Here is a 19,810-nt window from a genome sequence, read left to right on the forward strand (position 1 = left end):
CAAGAATTCCTTCAGTTTTCCTGAGATTCTCATTTCTTCATGGTTTTCTAAGTCTTTCTAAACTTTCTCAAAAATTTTCTGAGATTCTCACTTCTTCATGGTTTTCCAAGTCTTTCTAAACTTTCTCAAACTTTTCCCTAGATTATCATTTCTTTGTAGTTTTCCAAGTCTTTATAACTTTCTCAAAATTTTCCCGAGAGTATCATTTCTTCATAGTTTTACAAAGACTTTATAAACTTTCTCAAGATTTTCTCAAGATTCTCCCTTCTTCAAGATTTTCCAAATCTTTATAAAATTTCCCGAGATTTTCAAACCTTCTTCGTCTGAGTTTTTCTGAGAAATTGATTTCCATCTTTTCCTGAGAAATGCTTTTCAATTCCAAATGTTTCCTAAGCATACATCATATTTTCTAATTTACATTCTTACCAAAATTCTCATAGCACATGCCTGAATTCTCTGTGTATTTAGGATAGAACACAATTTCAATGATTTTACTAAGTCAAGCATAATTTTGGTCCTTGGTTCGATTACCCCTGTTAAAGGCGGCAGGAACGGTCGAACCTCGTATCGACAGGTCGAGCCCCATCCCATTGATTTTCCCGCAATTTTCAAAACGGAGGCGAGTATTTCAAAACAATTTCCAAAATCCGGTCAAGTTTGAATCGCGAAACCATTTCCCTCTCACATCCGCAAGGAAGGGAAGACGGGAAAAATTTTGCGACGATAACAGGTTTGGCGACCGTGATGGGACCTGTCCTTGTCTGACCAAAAAAGTGCTTGACTTAGTTCAATTATTGAAACTATGTTCACAAAATGTCAGCTCTTTACTTTTGATATCATGCGAACCTAGGAGCCTAGATTTGGATCTAGCTGACATTGACTGCATGTAGACTAGGCATGGTTTGGTAGGACCAGATTGAGGAGATATTTTCATGCTCACATAGACTTAGGTCTAAATATAACTCTCCTCAATTTAGGATCTGAATGCAAACAATGTATGCTTCTTCAAAGTTTTCAAAATCTATCTCTCTAGGACTTAGAGCCCTCTATTTCTTGCATGTGATCATTTTTTCAAACCCCAATTACCTATCATTACCCGGTCTTCATGTTGCTGGGCTCTCTTCCAGAACCCTAGTTCGGGACAGAGCCTCACAACTGGGCCAATTATTTGGGTTAACACCCCCCTACCACGTACCGCGGGCCACAGTCCGAAGTATATCGGTAGGCGCTCAAGGATGTTGGAAAACCTTACCTTAGAACCGGAGTTGAAATTATATGCCACATACCTCGGATTTCGGTTCGGGTATATCGACATAACTGGATTAGACAAAGATGATCTGAACCTACAGCTGTTTTCAAAATAATGCATCTAGAGTCAGCCTTTTAGGGAGTGCTGTATGTGCATAAATGTTTATGCAGGATGTGATTGTTCTTATATTACCTCTATTTTCCTATATTTTTTCTAAAATATTTTCAAATACCCATATTTTCATCTTTTCTTTTTATTTCCTCAAACCCTGGAAGATTTTCCCAAATATCCAATTTCTTTCAAAACTCCGGGTGATTTTTCCTTCTTCCATTCTACTGGATCTCGAATTTCCAGCTGCATTTTTTTATCCTGCCTGCAATTTTTCAAAATCATATGTTTTCTTTCCTTGGATTTCATTCATTTTGTCTATTTGCCAAATTCTCCATCTTATTTTCCTCGTGAATTGATTTATTGCGGTGAAAATTGTTTACCCACTTGCCTTCTTCTTATTCTAAATCCGTTTGCGGATTGTTTTTTTTCCAAGAGATATCTCTTTCCTTCAAAAACGGTGTTTTTCCTCGTGGTTGACGACCTCGCCTAGGTAACAAGGCACATTTTCCGTTGTTATTTCTCTTACAAAGAATGACAACACAATTGTCGTGATTTCAGCGGCGACTCCATCCCTAGTAATGGGATATTCTTCCAATTGTCTACCACATCATCAGTAATCATTTTTTTTTCCAAATCCAAAATTTCCTCAGAGTCTAATCAAGACTTCATCCTGCAGAGAACATTCACAACATTTGATGGTTCAAACAAGGTCAGGAAAAAGAACAACGGCATCTCAGTACTCGTCGACCTCAGAAGAAGAGATGGACTCCCCGCGATCCGAGAGGAGTCAAGAGCAGCAGCAAGGGGAGGATGGCATAGACCCACAGATGTATGCCATGTTCCAGAAAATGATGACCAAAATGATGAGTGAACAGACTGGGACCAGTGCAGAGAAGAACCCATTCAGACAGAAGTTCCATGGGCACAAGGATAAGAAGACTTCCAAGAAGCAAGTTCAGCCAGAGGAAATTTCAGATGAATTAGAATCAGAGGAAGACACCGGTGAAGCATATGAGGTGCCTCCGGCATTTCAGAAACAGGGCCGAAAACAAAGGAGGAGTCGCGAATCAAAGAATCAAGTTGCAGAAGAGCCCCTGCAGTCACAATTCAAAGAAATGGCCAAAGTTGTTAAAGACCTGCAAGCTCGCGACAAGGGCAAGAAAGTCTTCACTAGCGAAGATTTTTATGATGGATTAGAAGGAGACGAAGAACTGGAAAACCTGCCCCGCAAGTTCATCAAGTTCGATGGTTCTGGTGATCCCAAAGCCCATCTTGCAATGTTCTTCGCCGAATGCTCCAAATTCAAGAGAGACAATAGGGCCCTATTTCTCTGTTTTCCTCGTAGCTTAGAAGGCACTGCCGCCAAGTGGTACTCCAAGCATATCAATCCAATTGAGCTTCGAGAATTCGATAAGGTGGTCAACCTATTCATTGAGCGATTTCTGTTCAATACTGAAGCGCTCCCAACATTGAGCCATCTCTGCAATCTAAGGCAGAATGAAAATGAAAAGGCAAGGGACTTCATTCGCAGATGGAGAGAGACCTGCAACAAAATGAGAGATCCTATATCAGAGAGGCATGCTTTATCGCTGATCCTGAACAACTTCTCACAACCTTTGAGAAGTCTTATCTCCACCTCGCCTTCCAAGTCTTTCATAGAGCTTACTGAACGAGCCGAGTGGCTCGAAATGGGGTTGGAGAACGGTGTCTACGATGGTATCACCCTCGTCAAGAACAATCTAGATCCAAAGAAAAAGGCAAATTTCACCTCCTCCGCCAACATCAACCGCAATGATAACAAAAGTGGTAAGGGCAACCATGCGGATCGAGAGGAAAGACAAAATAGCAAGCCATCTCAGCCCAACTTTCCACAAAAGGAAAAGATAAAGCGTGAAGGTTGGAGTAATGATCGTGTGTTCACTCCTCTCAAACAAACACTCGAAGAAGCCCTTGAATTCATGCTGGCTAAGGGATTAGTGAAACTTCCAAAGGCCACAACTCCTCCCACCATCATGGGAAGGTTCAAGAATCAGTTTTGCAAGTTCCATCGGGCAGTGGGGCATGACATTGATCATTGTTTTGTCTTCAAAAATATTGTTCAAGATTGCATTGACAAGAGTCTCCTTGCTGAAGAAGAAGAAGAAGACGAGCTAGCCATCCTAACCAAGCCCTTCCCAGACCATTCAGAAAGTTGACGATGCTAAAGTTTCCTGATTTCTTTCTTTCGTTTTGCCAGTTACCTCATAAGGGCAAGTCTGCCCAGTTTTTGCAACCTTTTGGTCGAGTGCTTATAAATAGGCTGTCTTTTTGTTATCGGTTTTGCTTATCAATAAAATGTCAATTTTCTTCATCAAATACTTCTTTCTTTTGCCCCATTAGGGCACCTGTTTTTGTTTTGAAGAATCTTCTTTGCCCATTCTTTTCAAGACGAGGGGCAATTTATGAAAGAAATGAAATTACCTATTAGGGTTTTTCAAAAATCGTGAAATTTTTGAAAATTTTCTACAAACATCTTTGTTATGATCACCTAAAGGGTTAATATTTCGGTCCAATCTTTTTCATCGCGGTGATCTTCTTTTCTTAAATTGGTTTCAAACCATTATCTTTAAAATCAATCCTGGTGTTGATTTTCTTTTCCAAAATTAGTGTTAAACCAATTCATTTTCAAAATCAACCCTCGTGTTGATCTTAACTTCCAAAATTCAATTTTGAATCATTATCTTTAAAAATCAACCCTTGTGTTGATTTTCTTTTCCAAAATTATTGTTAAACCAATTCATTTTCAAAATCAACCCTCGTGTTGATTCCCCTTTTCAAATATCAGCTCTCACGCTGATCATTCTTCAAAATCAACCTTGCAGTTGATTTTCTTCCCAAAATGATTTCTCACTTTCAAAATAACATTCTCCTTTTACTTTAAAGATCCCATGTTCTAGCACTTTCTTCATGTCAAAGGGATAATATAATTTTGTTTCCTTTCCTCGATTTTTAAGCATCAATAAAATTCGCCAATAATTTGGCACCATTTTATTTTCGTCTCTTTCCTTTTCATAAATATGTCTCTTGTAAGGAATGATCTTGAGGACGTTCCTCAATCAAGAAACATGTCACCTTATTCCTCGATTATCCTTCTTTGTATTCAAAATCTTCCTCCCTAGTTACACTGGGGCATGTTTTTGAAAAATCTATCTTTACCTCAAAACATCCTGTATGCAGGTAGGATAAACCAATCTCTCATTTGCATATATATGCATTCACTTGCATTAATTTTGCATTCATTTACATTTCATGTGCATTTGCATTTCATGTTACATTAATTCTGCATCCATTATCTTCCCCTTCAGGTTAAGGGATAAACCTGAATCATTTTCCATGATTTTCCAATTTTTATTCATATCCCCGTTCAGGATAAGGGGTTTAATCCTGAAAATCAGACCACACACATCTAAATATGATGGTCTTTTTCATTGCAAGTCAAATAATCCAGTCCTCGAACTGGCCATTCTCAAAACTTTCAATCCCAGTCCTCGCACTGTCGATTTTCAAAATTCAATCTTCTGATTAAAGATTTTCCTTTGAGATTCGAGCCCTGACTCGACTGCTTTCCTTCGAAGATTTGAGTTTTAACTCAAGTTTTCTTTCCTTCAAAATCTAAACTTCCCAGTTTTCCTTTGAGATTCGAGCCCCGACTCGAACTTTCCAACTTTCCTTTGAATATTTGAGTTTCGACTCAAAAATCTGAATTGACCTAGTTTTTCCTTTTAAGATTTGGGTTTCAACCAAAACTTTATCTCCTTAGAAACCAAACTTCCTAGCTTTCCTTCGAAGGCTCGAGTTTTGACTCGAATCTTCCAGTTTTTCCTATAAAACCTGAGTCCTGATGGTATTTCAAAACTAACTTTTGAGTTAGGCTTACCTTCAAAATCCAGCATTATGCCAAGACTTACCTTCAAAATTTCAACTTCGTATTGGATTTACCTTCGAAATTGAGTACCATCATCAGGGATGTGTCAACTCGGATGTCAAGCGATCTCTTTTACTAAGGATTTCAAGAACACTTTGTCAATTTGTCAATCAATTACCTGTTGATTTCAGAATTTTATTTCACAAAATTTTACCTCAGTTTACCTTCAGTACTACTTCTAAAAGGGCAAAAGCTTTTTTGAAGAAGGATTCAAAATCCATATTCTTTCTATTGGCCAACCAAAAGGATGAAGGATAAATCCTCGATATGGCCAGAAAAGAAGATTCAATGTTTTGCAAAGCCATAGATGATTGATATTGATCGCAATCAATGGCACATTTTAAAGACCATTCTTGTGAAAATGAGGCAGTGGAAATATCCTGAGCGCTAGAAAAAGAAAGAATTCATCCAAGCCCTGTCTCCTCAGAATCACCTAAGCTGCAATTAAATATCCGCAAAAGGGATCTCTCACCTGTCGTCAAGATGAAGGCGAATTAGGCGAGTAGACCCCTGGGGCCAAAGAAGATTCGAAACATCTCCAAGATGACGAAGTTTGTGACGGATCCTTCCAGAAAAAGTCCAAAGCACTGTCGAGATGAAGGCAGATGCGATGAACCTCTCGACAATCCCCAAAAGATATTTAATTTCAGCTATCATCCAAAGATCTCTAACCCATGAACCAATATCGTCAAAGAAGGATCGAAACATCTCCAAGTTGAAAAAGTTTGTGACGTACCCTTCCCAAAAGAGGGCAAGAGAGGAAAAAGAAAGAGAGAAAAAGTTAGAACATCTCCAAAATGAAGGAGAATGTAGCAAAAATCCAAGAGAGCCAAAAGAGCGCAGAAAGATTATCATGAGAGAAGCTCCCAGGATATCAAACTGCCAAAATTCGTCAAGAATTTCTTTAAATGTGTGCAATTCTGTTATCAATATCCTTTCGTCAATTGCTTTCATGATATCAAATTCTCTTTCCTGTTCATATCAAGGAAATTGATAACTTCTTTGAAGAAGATCAATTGCAAGCAATTTGGATTCCAAATCTTGATTCTATGAAGCCAATCCTGTTTGGAGGTAATACTTCAGGTAGAAAAGAAGGAATATTTTCACAATCATTTTCAATTACTTTGAATCAACAAAATTTTCAACATTTTGACAATATTTTCTAGCTATCCTGACGTTAAGTGAGAGCTTGATGTCCATATTGATGTATCTTGACCCCTTTGAGAGATTTTTCTTTATCACCTTTCACGTTGTTGAAAGATTAACCTTATCTCCGAAAGGATAGCCTTTATCATCTTTCGCATTGTCGAAAGAATTGCCTTATTCCTTTGGATTGCCTTTATCATCTTTCGCGTTGTCGAAAGAATCGCCTTGTTCCTTTGGATTGCCTTTATCATCTTTCGCATTGTCGAAAGAATCACCTTATTCCTTTGGATTACCTTTATCATCTTTCGCATTGTCGAAAGAATCGCCTTGTTCCTTTGGATTGCCTTTATCATCTTTCGCATTGTCGAAAGAATCGCCTTACTCCTTTGGATTGCCTTTTGTCATCTTTCGCATTGTCGAAAGAATCGCCTTACTCCTTTGGATTGCCTTTTGTCATCTTTCGTATTGTCGAAAGAATCGCCTTGTTCCTTTGGATTGCCTTTATCATCTTTCGCATTGTCGAAAGAATCGCCTTATTCCTTTGGATTGCCTTTTATCATCTTTCGCATTATCGAAAGAATCGCCTTACTCCTTTGGATTGCCTTTTGTCATCTTTCGCATTGTCGAAAGAATCGCCTTACTCCTTTGGATTGCTATTTGTCATCTTTCGTATTGTCGAAAGAATCGCCTTGTTCCTTTGAATTGCCTTTATCATCTTTCGCATTGTCGAAAGAATCGCCTTATTCCTTTGGATTGCCTTTTGTCATCTTTCGCATTGTCGAAAGAATCGCCTTGTTCCTTTGGATTGCCTTTATCATCTTTCGCATTGTCGAAAGAATCGCCTTATTCCTTTGGATTGCCTTTTATCATCTTTCGCATTGTCGAAAGAATTGCCTTATTCCTTTGGATTGCCTTTATCATCTTTCGCGTTGTCGAAAGAATCGCCTTGTTCCTTCGGATTGCTTTTGTCCTCTTTCGCATTGTCGAAAGAATTGCCTTGTTCCTTTGGATTGCTTTTTGTCATCTTTCGCATTGTCGAAAGAATCACCTTGTTCCTTTGGATCGCCTTATTATCTTTCGCGTTGTCGAAAGACTCGCCTTGTTCCTTCGGATTACCCTTTGTTATCTTTCGCGTTGTCGAAAGAATTGCCTTATTCCTTTGGATTACCTTTGTCATCTTTCGCGTTGTCGAAAGAATCACCTTGTTCCTTTGAATTATCTTATTCATCTTTTGCATTGTCAAAAGAGTTGCCTTACTCTTCTCTGAAAGAGTTTACCTTGTCTGTCTTTCACGTTGCTGAAAGAGTTGCCTTATTCTTCGTTGGAAAAATTGCCTTATTCATCTTTTGCGTTGTCAAAAGAGTTGCCTTACTCTTCTCTAAAAGAGTTTGCCTTGTCTGTCTTTCGCGTTGTCGAAAGAGTTACCTTATTCTCGTCAAAAGATTGCCATATCCATCTTTCACATTGTCGAAATAGTCATCTTACTCCTTACCTTCTTCATATTTCACGATGATGAAAATTCACCGGATCGTCTTGATCATTTTCCAAAATTGCCTCTTACAATGCCATTTCCATCGCCTCGGTCATCTTCAAGAAAAGTTGTCTTATTCACCTTCCAAAATTCTATTTTCCACCCGATCAGGATAAGGGTATAAACCTGAGCCTCATTCAAGGAGGTATTCCATTTTCTGCCTGATCAGGTTAAGGGTACAAACCTAAATCTCATTTTAATGAGATAATTTCATTCCCCCAATCAGGTCAAGGGTTAAAACCTGAGCTTCGTTTATTACGAGGTATTTCTGTCCCATCCAGGTCAAGGGTATAAACCTGAATTTCACTCTCACAGAGTGAGTCTTTACTCTTCATTTCTCCATTTCATATCTACCATCTTCCTCGGGCTAACTTCTTCATACCCAGTCAGATCCTTCTAACTGGGGCATTTTTTTTATATAGCCCAAATTTGGTGTGTTTTCTTTGCCACTAAGCTCGACCATAAGCTGGCTTAGTAGCAAAGAGGGGCATCTGTAAACACCCCAAATTTTAACTCAATTCTTGACATCGCCCTCAATCGGCACATTTCAGTTCTCCGGAAGCAATAAAGGGCAAAATGGTCATTTTCTGAGTTTAAACCTTGCAGAAAGTCCTAAATTTCACTCTTGAGTATCAAAATTTCTATATTTAGGTTCAGAGACATCTTAAAATTGCAAAATTTTAAAATCCTCTTTCTGGACAAAAAGTTAGAATTTCCAAGTCCAAGCTCAGAGTGACATTTCATAAAACATGTATTTGCATAACATTGCATCATTTCACTGCATAGCATGCCAGTTTGAGATCCAGAACTCCTGATTTTTCAAATTGTCAATCCAGATTTGATTTTTAAACTTTTCAAAATTGATTTTTAAAACCCTGGGATTTCAAAATTGCCAATCTTTCCCATTTTACCCCCTGGACTTTGAATTACAAAAATTTTCTCAAGAAAACAATCTGGATATTTGGATATTGATTTTAAAGATTTTATCTCAAAACTTTTTGCAAAAGATTTTAAATCTCTTTACAAATTTTGTTTTTACATTTATCCATATTTTTGCCCTGAAAACCCAATTTTTCCAAATTCTTGAAAAACAAATAATGTTTTATCTCGTATCTTCAAATAAATGGAGCGGGACCCGCCTTTGAACTAGCATCATACTAAGACTCTCAGGTAAGTTGTTTATTCTCAAGCGGGACCCACCCGAAGTTCATACCAATTTGCAAATTTTTCTTCATTTCTCAATATTTATTTTTTATTTTTTTATTTTTTATAGCTAGTGGGCCCACACACATGTGGCACCCCAATTGATAATAAAAGATTTTACAAAACAAAATAAAGCTTTATTTTCAAAAGGATTTTAAAAGTGGATTGAGGTGGCATTTCCATAAAAGCCTCTCATTTATTTCCTTTTTATTTATTTGTTTTAATAAAATTTTTTTTTTAAGAAGGAGGCAGCCTTAAATGGCACAGCCAAACTTCCCAAAAAACAAAAAAAAAAACTAATAAATTTTATTTTTACCTAGAACTTAGGTAAATGAAATGAAACATTCGAAAAAAAAAAAAACAAGATGCGCCCTTTTGAAAACGGCAGCATTGAAGTCCGATTTGAAAAAAATTTCAAAAAAATGATAACGGACCCTCATGAATGAGGAGGGGGCTGCATTTTTTTTTTGGGGGGGAAAGGAAGGTTTTAAAAAGGGCAGGCACTCACGAAAGAGAGGGGGGATTAAAATTTTCTCTTTTGGGGATTTTGCAGGAAGGAAGCTCTGAAGCGTGAGGGAGCATCCGATCATCTTCACCTCAGCCGCAGGGGTCATCCACCTCCAAGGCCTACAGTTTATCTTTCTTCAGCTCCATTCAGAAGAAATCCAACATTTGCATCTCCTTCAGCCCACCAGCAAAAGAGCACAGCCGATTGATTTCTTCACCTTCAGCCCAACCGAGGTCTAGAAGGAAACCTCCCCTGCTCTTAGTTTCTGTTGAACCAAAGGTAAGGATCAGAATTTATTTTCCTATAAACATTTTTTTTTTTTGGGCTACAATGAGAAATCCCTTTACCCATATTTTGTTCTGAACTTTACAGGTTTCCATTCCATCATGCATTAGTTGCAGATGGATTTTATATTCAGTTCTGCACCGTTTTATTCTGCCTTTTTACTTTCAAAAAGCTCTGCACCTGTGCATTGTTAACATCCATCACCTTAACTGCGTATTTTTGATTCATCACACCTTTCATAAATCTGTTATTATGCATCAATGCATTCCTGCATTTTCTTTTCTTTTATTATCATTATAGCATTCATTTTTTTTAGCATCACACGATGCATTGCTGTCCGATTTTTCTTTTATGCAAAAGTTTTAAGCATTGATGCACTTCCCTCTAAGTTTTAAGCATTACTGAAACAGAAGGTATTTTGTGTTTGATATATCATTGCTGCATTTGCTTCATGTACCACTAAATGAACATCTGCCGTTGTCTTTTGGAATTGCCAATATGGCTATAATAAAATCATCAAGCTGCACATACTTGCAGAAGAAAACATACTCCAGTTTCGGGACTGTATGGTAATTGTACATGTAGAAGTTGGTACAAATGTAATGCAGGCTCTGTGTCTGGAATGATTATACCCATTCAGTGGGTCGGTGGACCTATTTGATTCCTCAATATTTACAAAGTGGTAGGCTGGTATAACACATTGACATGTAAAGAGGGAAATCAGCTCCCCTTTACTAGACGTGAGCTTATTAGACATGTTCCACCTTATCACCTGCAAATTTACACAGGCAAGATAAAAACAAAAGACCTTGTTGAGATTAAAACCATTGCAATGTTGGAATTCAAGGTGTTGTATATCTCATAGTGGCTGTACCCAGCATTTCATTACAGTTTTTTTTTTATTTAACCCACGTTTTAGCACATATTTATCGTCATTGAAACCACAATCATCAACCCTCTATGTGTTCCCTAGTAATTCATTGTTTCATGGCCACACATCCACTTGCACAGCCATCGCTGCCAAACCTTATCAATATCAAAAATTTCCGTTTCTTTGTGCTTCTGAGATTTGTCTTCAATATGGAGATGTTCTGGGTTGTCTTGGCAATGCTGAAGATACATCAGAACTTTCTGCTCTTAAGGGTATTCTTCCCTTTGCATGTTTGCAACAATGACATGCCTATGCACCTAATGGTATGTTAATTTCTGGGGTATGTCTGTTTTTTGTTGTCTCTGAGTGCATTGTGATTCCATGTAACACAACATTTGGGTTCTTCAACAGCCATTCCACGTTCTGCTGTAAGTGTGCAGTCTTGATGATCGGCTATGTTCATGAACGGATATATCCATATCCGTTCATGATCTATGTGCCATCTTTTGCAGGCTTCATTATTGATATATAGAGAAGCTCCATACCCAATTTTATTGAAAATTATCTTGTAATTTGGGAAATACGGTTGTGCAAAATCACCTACAGAAACTGCATATACCTGTATTTTCTGATTTTACCCATTATATGGAATTCCCATTAAATGTGTATATTTTCTCATTATATGTATATATATATCTATGTATAAGTATATCTATTGTATATCTACCTATATGTATATGTATATATGTATATATATATATATGTATCCATATACATAGATATATACTTATATATATATATATATATATATATATATATATATATATATATATATATATATATATATATATATATATATATATATCCCTTCATGTGTCCTTATTTCCATATATGAGCATTCATGTATATATTTTCTCATGTAAATACACTTCCATTGATACATATCATTTAGCATCAATTTTAGTAATTTCTGATATACATCTCTTTGTTGTATATAATATATATATATATATACCCATTTTTTTGGTTATCTTGTACTAACTCTCATTTTGCAGGAAAATCTAGAAGATGTTGATTCCTTGACTCCATTTCAATTTTCTTTTACTTTATGTTATGCAATGTAACAACCCAATGTAAACCTTGGAATAAGATTTACTTTTACTGCTTAGATTAGGCCGCATCTCATATAGTTTGATTTCAGTAATATCCTGATTCTATGATGCATATATCTCAATCTTTCAAAATTCACCGTAGATGAACACGAATGGCACGTGCACCAACTCTTAGAGAGTTGATGAACTCGGTGGAGTCCATATTTACGGCCCTAGTCGGAATATGGACGAGACCCAGATCCATCATCTCTCTACCAGTCTCATTGAGCCTACACTCTTAGGCTATCTTGAAAATGCACCTCATATTTCCAATGTTTTCAAAATATTGTGAATTAACTCAAATAAATTCTGAACATATTCATGGCCACAGTCAGAATATGTGAAGGATTTACTTTGGCTTAATCCACATTTTTCCAACAAATTTTTCAGAAAGTTTTTCAAAGTGCATTCATTCATTCAAATCATCTGCATCATTCATTTTTCTCATGATTTTCTCAAAAGATTTTCACTTCATGGAATCGATTTTCTCAAGAAACTATGATGATATTCGGAGTTGGATTTCCCAAATCAAAGTTTTCCCGTGATTTTCCTTAAAAAGTTATTTTCTTAAGATCCATTTTCAAAATGGAATTTTCATCTTTCTCAAGAATAAAAAGCTGATTTTCAGAAATTTCAAAGATAAAATTCTAAGGATTTCAATTTCCTAAGTTCTAAATTTCCTTCTCCAATGAATTTTTCCTATAAATTTCCTATCCTTTTCTTAAGAAAATTCTCAAAGTCTGCATTTTCTCAACAAGTGCTTTCCTTTTCAAATGTTCATCTTTTCTCAAGAATTCCTTCAGTTTTCCTGAGATTCTCATTTCTTCATGGTTTTCTAAGTCTTTCTAAACTTTCTCAAAAATTTTTTGAGATTCTCACTTCTTCATGGTTTTCCAAGTCTTTCTAAACTTTCTCAAACTTTTCCCTAGATTATCATTTCTTTGTAGTTTTCCAAGTCTTTATAACTTTCTCAAAATTTTCCCGAGAGTATCATTTCTTCATAGTTTTACAAAGACTTTATAAACTTTCTCAAGATTTTCTCAAGATTCTCCCTTCTTCAAGATTTTCCAAATCTTTATAAAATTTCCCGAGATTTTCAAACCTTCTTCGTCTGAGTTTTTCTGAGAAATTGATTTCCATCTTTTCTTGAGAAATGCTTTTCAATTCCAAATGTTTCCTAAGCATACATCATATTTTCTAATTTACATTCTTACCAAAATTCTCATAGCACATGCCTGAATTCTCTGTGTATTTAGGATAGAACACAATTTCAATGATTTTACTAAGTCAAGCATAATTTTGGTCCTTGGTTCGATTACCCCTGTTAAAGGCGGCAGGAACGGTCGAACCTCGTACCGACAGGTCGAGCCCCATCCCATGGATTTTCCCGCAATTTTCAAAACGGAGGCGAGTATTTCAAAACAATTTCCAAAATCCGGTCAAGTTTGAATCGCGAAACCATTTCCCTCTCACATCCGCAAGGAAGGGAAGACGGGAAAAATTTTGCGACGATAACAGGTTTGGCGACCGTGATGGGACCTGTCCTTGTCTGACCAAAAAAGTGCTTGACTTAGTTCAATTATTGAAACTATGTTCACAAAATGTCAGCTCTTTACTTTTGATATCATGCGAACCTAGGAGCCTAGATTTGGATCTAGCTGACATTGACTGCATGTAGACTAGGCATGGTTTGGTAAGACCAGATTGAGGAGATATTTTCATGCTCACATAGACTTAGGTCTAAATATAACTCTCCTCAATTTAGGATCTGAATGCAAACAATGTATGCTTCTTCAAAGTTTTCAAAATCTATCTCTCTAGGACTTAGAGCCCTCTATTTCTTGCATGTGATCATTTTTTCAAACCCCAATTACCTATCATTACCCGGTCTTCGCGTTGCTGGGCTCTCTTCCAGAACCCTAGTTCGGGACAGAGCCTCACAACTGGGCCAATTATTTGGGTTAACACCCCCTTACCACGTACCGCGGGCCACAGTCCGAAGTATATCGGTAGGCGCTCAAGGATGTTGAAAAACCTTACCTTAGAACCGGAGTTGAAATTATATGCCACGTACCTCGGATTTCGGTTCGGGTATATCGACATAACTGGATTAGACAAAGATGATCTGAACCTAGAGTTAGGATTAGGGTCCTACAGCTGTTTTCAAAATAATGCATCTAGAGTCAGCCTTTTAGGGAGTGCTGTATGTGCATAAATGTTTATGCAGGATGTGATTGTTCTTATATTACCTCTATTTTCCTATATTTTTTCTAAAATATTTTCAAATACCCATATTTTCATCTTTTCTTTTTATTTCCTCAAACCCTGGAAGATTTTCCCAAATATCCAATTTCTTTCAAAACTCCGGGTGATTTTTCCTTCTTTCATTCTACTGGATCTCGAATTTCCAGCTGCATTTTTTTATCCTGCCTGCAATTTTTCAAAATCATATGTTTTCTTTCCTTGGATTTCAATCATTTTGTCTATTTGCCAAATTCTCCATCTTATTTTCCTCGTGAATACCTTGATTTATTGCGGTGAAAATTGTTTACCCACTTGCCTTCTTCTTATTCTAAATCCGTTTGTGGATTGTTTTTTTTCCAAGAGATATCTCTTTCCTTCAAAAACGGTGTTTTTCCTCGTGGTTGACGACCTCGCCTAGGTAACAAGGCACATTTTCCGTTGTTATTTCTCTTACAAAGAATGACAACACAATTGTCGTGATTTCAGCGGTGACTCCATCCCTAGTAATGGGATATTCTTTCAATTGTCTACCACATCATCAGTAATCATTTTTTTTTCCAAATCCAAAATTTCCTCAGAGTCTAATCAAGACTTCATCCTGCAGAGAACATTCACAACATTTGATGGTTCGAACAAGGTCAGGAAAAAGAACAACGGCATCTCAGTACTCGTCGGCCTCAGAAGAAGAGATGGACTCCCCGCGATCCGAGAGGAGTCAAGAGCAGCAGCAAGGGGAGGATGGCATAGACCCACAGATGTATGCTATGTTCCAGAAAATGATGACCAAAATGATGAGTGAACAGACTGGGACCAGTGCAGAGAAGAACCCATTCAGAGAGAAGTTCCATGGGCACAAGGATAAGAAGACTTCCAAGAAGCAAGTTCAGCCAGAGGAAATTTCAGATGAATTAGAATCAGAGGAAGACACCGGTGAAGCATATGAGGTGCCTCCGGCATTTCAGAAACAGGGCCGAAAACAAAGGAGGAGTCGCGAATCAAAGAATTAAGTTGCAGAAGAGCCCCTGCAGTCACAATTCAAAGAAATGGCCAAAGTTGTTAAAGACCTGCAAGCTTGCGACAAGGGCAAGAAAGTCTTCACTAGCGAAGATTTTTATGATGGATTAGAAGGAGACGAAGAACTGGAAAACCTGCCCCGCAAGTTCATCAAGTTCGATGGTTCTGGTGATCCCAAAGCCCATCTCGCAATGTTCTTCGCCGAATGCTCCAAATTCAAGAGAGACAATAGGGCCCTATTTCTCTGTTTTCCTCGTAGCTTAGAAGGCACTGCCGCCAAGTGGTACTCCGAGCATATCAATCCAATTGAGCTTCGAGAATTCGATAAGGTGGTCAACCTATTCATTGAGCGATTTCTGTTCAATACTGAAGCGCTCCCAACATTGAGCCATCTCTGCAATCTAAGGCAGAATGAAAATGAAAAGGCAAGGGACTTCATTCGCAGATGGAGAGAGACCTGCAACAAAATGAGAGATCCTATATCAGAGAGGCATGCTTTATCGCTGATCCTGAACAACTTCTCATAACCTTTGAGAAGTCTTATCTCCACCTCGCCTTCCAAGTCTTTCATAGAGCTTACTGAACGAGCCGAGTGGCTCGAAATGGGGTTGGAGAACGGTGTCTACGATGGTATCACCCTCGTCAAGAACAATCTAGATCCAAAGAAAAAGACAAATTTCACCTCCTCCGCCAACATCAACCGCAATGATAACAAAAGTGGTAAGGGCAACCATGCGGATCGAGAGGAAAGACAAAATAGCAAGCCATCTCAGCCCAACTTTCCACAAAAGGAAAAGATAAAGCGTGAAGGTTGGAGTAATGATCGTGTGTTCACTCCTCTCAAACAAACACTCGAAGAAGCCCTTGAATTCATGCTGGCTAAGGGATTAGTGAAACTTTCAAAGGCCACAACTCCTCCCAACATCATGGGAAGGTTCAAGAATCAGTTTTGCAAGTTCCATCGGGCAGTGGGGCATGAGATTGATCATTGTTTTGTCTTCAAAAATATTGTTCAAGATTGCATTGACAAGAGTCTCCTTGCTGAAGAAGAAGAAGAAGACGAGCTGGCCATCCTAACCAAGCCCTTCCCAGACCATTCAGAAAGTTGACGATGCTAAAGTTTCCTGTTTTCTTTCTTTCGTTTTGCCAGTCACCTCATAAGGGCAAGTTTGCCTAGTTTTTGCAACCTTTTGGTCGAGTGCTTATAAATAGGCTGTCTTTTTGTTATCGGTTTTGCTTATCAATAAAATGTCAATTTTCTTCATCAAATACTTCTTTCTTTTGCCCCATTAGGGCACCTGTTTTTGTTTTGAAGAATCTTCTTTGCCCATTCTTTTCAAGACGAGGGGCAATTTATGAGAGAAATGAAATTACCTATGAGGGTTTTTAAAAAATCGTGAAATTTTTGAAAATTTTCTACAAACATCTTTGTTATGATCACCCAAAAGGTTAATATTTCGGTCCAATCTTTTTCATCGCGGAAGACGGGAAAAATTTTGCGACGATAACAGGTTTAAGTGAAAAATCAGCGGAAAGCAGATGTGGAAAAAAAACAACAAAGCCGCAAGTCTGGGTGGCCCCCACAGATAAGTGCAACAAGTGGAAACAGTGTAACCAATGGTGAGTATAAAAGTGTAACGGTGAAGTAAAAAGGGGAAACACCCCAACAGTTTAAAGAGTTTACAAATGTAAGTACAAAAGGTACAAAACCGAGAATTTATCCCAACAACAACCAAAACCCAAAAACCACCAGGTACAGGAACTGCAGTCAAGTGTGTGGGTCCTCCGAGCCTCCACTGTGTATCACTGCATCCGCACTACACCTGTTCGTCACCTACATCCCCATAAAACAGGGTCAGTCCTCTTGCGAGGTGGTGAAGAAACAACCACAAGCATATATATATATGTCATGTGCACACGGAAAGCAGGAAAGCTAACAAGTGTAAGTGCCTGTGTCGGGTAGGAGTAAGGTGACAAGTACTAGTCAACAAGCTATAGCAACAGGGAAAGCATGTGGCTAAAGCAACTAACTGAGCAGCGAATAACTAAGGAAGCAACACTAACTGTAAAGCAAGTGCTCAAGGTAGTAACAACTATAACAATTACTGAGCAGCAAAGTAACCAAGTAACAGCTGAAGCAAGTAAAGCAGCTGGAGTAAAGTTCACAGCACAAGGGAAGTAGCAACTATAGTAAGTCAGCTGATTGGTTAGTCTTTAAGTTCTCCTGATTACTCCTTCGGGTACGCGAAGGAAACCTCGCATTTTGTGAGACATGCACCAACATCTGTTATTAATTGTCTAGTGTGGTAACCGGGGAAGCTACAAACCGAGTCAACCTCATGCGAGCAGCACACTGCTAGGAGAAAACACTCGCATAGGCAAGGATTGCAATCCATACTACTGTAGTAGTGAGGTCCTAAGAAGGCAACCGCGACCTCCTTGACTCTGAGTGACTGGAGTCCCAAGGACGCTACAACTTCTGTCAAACACGTGTCGTAGTAACGACAAGTCACTCAGGGTTGTACCATCCACCCTCTCCCAAGGTGAACCATTTTGTGAATGGGGCGAAGCAGGTTTATCTTTCTTAAGGCTCATGTTCAATCATACCTCACAACGAGGAATCTGCCTCGTGGTCCCCGCAGGGTACGCGGAACGAGGACTTGGCCTGCCCATCCACGTGCTCAGCCTCACATGGCCAACGGAGCACACCGCTCATGAAAGCAGTCAAAACACCATATTATTATTTTTTTCTGTTTTAGGGTATATCACACAAGAGTCCACATAACACAAGGGCCACTGCCCGAAGACTCCAATTGAGCCCACAGCAAAACATTTTAATATTCATACCCTATGGTGTTCAATTTTCTTTCACTTCATTACATAAGGTAAGTGCACCTAATGCGCTCACCAATGCCTCAGCAATGTACACACTACTCAATAACAGTGTCAGGATGTGCTAAGTGCAAAGTGAAGGAATACCACATGTTTCTATCTTTTGCACAAGTATAAACAATAAAGGCATCACATGATATTAAACTGCACTATATTGCATACTTCAGTGTTATGATTGCATTCATCAACATTTTCATACTCAAGGGTTCAAAATTGAATTCATCTAAAATTCCATCTTATGGGAACAACATTAGCTATTTCCACGGTATGGGGTGCCACGCCTGCGGACCCGAAGCAAGAATATTTCAACTACACTTGTAATTCAATGAAGCTTCCAAATATGTGGATTTGCAATAGTTTTCGTCAGGGTTCTTTAACTAGGCATTGTACGTAACTCACGGCACAAGGATCTTCCTTACACAATATGACACACTTACGTGTCGAAGGTGATATTGAAATAATCCATCTGATGGGTATTACATTGGCATTGCCACGGTTCGGGGTGCGGCGCCCGCGGACCCGCAACAAACCGTTGCCAAAACAAACGCAGGGCCACAATATGTAAGTCCTACCTAGATCAGAAAGTGGAAACAACTAAGGAAAACATGAGGACGAGACACCGGAGTGTCGCGTGTCCATACGGTCATATCAAGTAATCATTTGAGTATTTGACAAGTAGGTGTATACTTAGCTATACCTATGTGTATGCGTATTTACATACGTTTCCCATGTCATTGCACGAAATAAGATACGACCTTACATGTGTACATATATATATGTATATGTACATATACCCATACTCATTCGCACCCAAAATACATGTCTATATATGTATATACACTGGCACATATTTTTATATATATATATATACATATATATATACACATAGACATATCGAATTCTTTAAAACCTGAGGCATGAGTACTTATGCCAAAACCCTAACCGAGTGCACAGAGGGTGCGGGCAAAGCAATCACTAGTTGAACCGACTGTGGTTCAACTTGAAGTAGCCACGGACTGGGTTTTTAATGGGGTAGAGTGTTAACAGCCACACTAATAGCATACGGGCTGCAAGTGTGTCAATACGAAGTTCCACACACTTGCCGCCAACCGGCTCTAACTAATAGGATGGTCTTGTCCTATGGACCAGGCTGTCGTGCCTACCATCAAGGTCTGGTCCAACGCATGGATTGGGCCATACCTGCTAAGCGGGTTCGGTTGGTGCTGACTCAAGCCCCGACAAAGGCAACCCGTTTTCATGTGCAAGGGAACTAAGGTCGACTGAGGTGTCTGGTCCATAGGACCAGACTGCAGTCATGACATGCTAAGGTCTGAACCCTTCGGTTCAGGCCAAAGCCCAAAGGGGCTCTGCTGAAAGAGAGGCCCGAGAATGTTCAGCATTAAGCAGCTGGCACCCGACTCCAAATATGCGTGAGCCGCGGCTAGCACTAGGCGCTAGCTGGGCTGCCATTGGGTTCAGGTTTGAACCATGGTTCAGACCTGCGCCCACAAGGTACCACGAGTGCTCAACACCCAGGTGGTGCGCACCCGGCTCCAGCCGAGGAGGGTAACAGCTCGGCTATGCTCATGCCACGGCCGGTCCAGTCCAGGCTATGGCGTTGGTCTGAATCCAGGGTTCAGA

The sequence above is a fragment of the Nuphar pumila genome, chromosome 1 (assembly GCF_984573655.1).
Source record: "Nuphar pumila chromosome 1, dmNupPumi1.hap1.1, whole genome shotgun sequence".
Lineage (NCBI taxonomy): Eukaryota > Viridiplantae > Streptophyta > Magnoliopsida > Nymphaeales > Nymphaeaceae > Nuphar > Nuphar pumila.